Genomic DNA, 3,562 nt, shown 5'->3' on the forward strand with positions numbered 1-3,562 from the left:
TCGTATGATTTCAATCCGAATTATGTTCTCTTTGGCTATTAATCTTTCGTGGCCCATGTATCAACTTGATGTGAAGAATGCTTTCTTGTATGGTGATTTGACTCCGACGGTCTTTATGGAGCAACCTCCGGGATATGTTGCTCAGGGGGAGGATGCTACTAAAGTTTGTTGTCTCAAAAAGGCAATTTATGGCCTTAAACAAAGTCCCAAGGCGTGGTTCGATAAGTTCAGCAGTGTCCTTGGAACTATTGGTTTTAAGCAATGCAAGTCTGATCATTCGGTTTTTGTGCGACATCAAGCATCGGGTATTGTTATTCTCATTGTATATGTTGATGATATACTCATATCTGGAAGTGATGTTCGTGGAATTGAGGAAACTAAGAAATATTTGCAGCAACATTTTGTTATCAAGGATCTGGGCCGTCCTAAGTATTTCTTGGGAATTGAAATTGCACACGGAAATTCTGGAGTGTCTCTATCTCAGCAAAAGTATGCTACAGATCTATTGAAAGAAACTGGACTACTTGGAGCAAAGCCCGTTGATACTCCTATGGAGGTTGATCCAAGTGTTTGGGATGACAGTGGAGAAGTCTTGGAGGATAAAGCTAAGTATAGACGTCTAGTTGGAAAACTTATCTACTTGACAGTAACAAGGCCGGATATTTCCTTTGATGTTGGCTTAGTCAGTCGTTTTCTGGATAAGCCTAAGCAAGTTCACTGGGATGCCGCTATTCGAATTCTTCAATATGTCAAGAAATCTCCCGGCAACGGATTGTTATTCAAAAAGAATGGGCATCTAAAAATTGAAGGATATTCTGATGCTGATTATGCTGGTTCTAAGTCTGATAGAAAGTCTACTTCTGGATATTGCACCTACTTGGGAGGAAACCTTGTAACTTGGCGAAGCAAGAAACAACATACTGTTGCGAGATCGTCTGCCGAGGCCGAGTATAGAGCTATGGCTCATACTGCTACTGAGATGATCGGAGTCAAGAATCTACTTGGAGAATTGGGATTCACTTTCAATGAACCTTTACCTATGCATTGTGATAACCAAGCTGCAATCTATATTGCAAACAATCTGGTTTTTCATGAGAGGACTAAACATATTGAAGTTGATTGTCATTTCATTCGAGAGTGTGTTTTGAATCGGACAATTACTACTCCTTTCACTTCATCGTCTAACCAGATTGCTGATATCTTCACAAAACCGTTGCCTGTGAAGCGTTTCTCAGAACTTTGTACCAAGCTGGACTTGATCAATATATATGATCCAGCTTGAGGGGGAGTGTTAATATAGTATATGATTTCTATCCCACATCGGTTATGTAACATAGCCTAGCTTAGTTACTTGTATATATATGTGGCCTATGTTTACTAATGAGAAATACACTACTACTTTCTCCATTATGTCTCTATATTTTACTGTTCTACAGTGTTGTCGTTGGCAAGGGTGATTGAGTATACATGAGCTCGAGGAACGAGAGTTGCATAAGTTGGAATTGTGTTGTTATGCAATCGAGGTGGGCTTTCTTTTTCAAACCTCTTTATTTTCCGAAAATACTATGTGGTGTTATAAGGGTGGTTTAACTGTTATGTCATGCCATGTTTTTGTTTGTGAGAATGTTGTCTGATGCCTAGTTCGTCCGAGCTTGCTCCGTTAGGCTATAGGGCCGTGTTGTGAAACGAATTCGGGTCTGAGTAGGGCCACAAACCCTATCAGGCTGTGTACACTGGTGGGATCGTGAGTCGTCCTTGCTAGTCGGCCGGTCTCGTGGGCGAATAGTGTAGCCACACTTTCGTCGCACTGTGATATGATGATTGTGATTGATGGAATGATGTGGAAAGTGGGGAGATAAATTGTCTGGCCAGACTTGAAATGTTTTGTGTTCTCGTGATATTTATTACTACATAAAACTCGAGATCACTGGTATGGATGACATAACTAATATAAAATATTTTCGGCATGAGCCCATTGGGTACAACAAGTACTCAGCCCTGCATATTATTTTTCTTATGTGCAGGTTGAGCGGGATGTTGCGGAGGATGTTGAGTCGGCCTAAGAACTTAGGATGCGATGTGTCTCCATACATAGGCGTTATCCTTGACTCTCTCTTTGAACCTTATTTCCGCTGCTATGTCTTGAACTATGTTCCAATACTTTAATTTTTTCCGTACTGTGTTTGTGTATGTTTGGTTGTGTTAGGTTTTAAACGAGTATTTACAATGTTACTTGAAAATGATGTTTCCCGCGAAGTAAACTAAATGTTTTTCTTAGAAGTTGATTGGGTTTTTAGTAATTAATTTTTCTCCGTTGCTTTCTTTTAAAGGTATTTATTTTGAGTCATTTTTAATAAATAGAAAAGTTATAACTTTAAACTTCTTTAAACCAAAATGTTTTTCATTCTTTTAAGTTGATTAAGTTTTCAAATAAAACTCTATCCTTGCATGTTGTATCACGATCGCCGCGTTTGTAGTAACCCTAGTATGGGCTGTCGTGACAAGCAGCATCCTTGTCTTCTACTTTAACATCAACATTACGCAAATCTAGCAAAATTTTGTTCAAATTTTCTAGATGATCCCGAAGGGGCATACCTTCCTGCATCCTCAATTGTCTTCTTTGTTTTGAGCGGCGCCCACAAACCCTGCTGCTTCAGCAGGGATCGCATCTTGATCTGCCATAAGCCAAAACTATTTCTCCCGGTGAATTTGTCGACCTTCACGTTCAGAGCAGACATCTTGATCGATTAACATAGAAACCCTAACAGATGTGGAATTCAAAACCCTAGTCCGAAAACCAGGCTCTGATACCAGTTTGTTGTGACAAATAGGGCAATTGTGTAATCGACAAACGAAAGAACGTAAAGAGACATAGAATTTTCGTGGTTCGCCAATTGGCTACATCCACGGGCAAGACTGGAGAACAAATTGTATTATGACTGCAGTTACAAATTTCAGATCTAAGATCATGATCACAGAATTATGTGATCTACTTACATATAAATAGGCACACATGAGATCCTATCCTAATTCGGAATCATAATCCTATCCCAATTAGGAAACAAATTCAAGGCATACTAACGGTCACATCTCTTTTTATTGGCTATGATTTGAAATCCAAGAGGGGGGTGAGGGTCGTGAATAAGGGGAGTCGCATACTTCTGTGTCCCATATTTGAAATTTTTATATAAACCCGACGTAGCAGGAAAGCAGTGAGGATGTAAGGATTGATCGCAGGCTCGAAAATAGTACATCCAGCTCCTGGGGCTCATTTCGATTTCGCAGTTGCTGCAGTAGAATTCACCAGGACGGTTAACATAGGCATCATATGTCAACGGCAACAAGTGATTTTCCAATCTATGCTTATTTTTCGGTGGCAGCATCACACATCCACCACACACAGAAAATCTGCAACTATTGCATCTGTATAGTCCCATTTCTGTAGATATAGACCTATAACAGTTAGCACAAAAGAAACCAGACCCGACATCATGTGTGACTAGCTCGAGATAGTTATGTCGTGGGTGAGCTGCGTGTTTTATGGTGTTGGGCAAAGAAGCAC

Source organism: Salvia splendens, chromosome 22, assembly GCF_004379255.2.
Source record: "Salvia splendens isolate huo1 chromosome 22, SspV2, whole genome shotgun sequence".
NCBI classification, from domain to species: domain Eukaryota; kingdom Viridiplantae; phylum Streptophyta; class Magnoliopsida; order Lamiales; family Lamiaceae; genus Salvia; species Salvia splendens.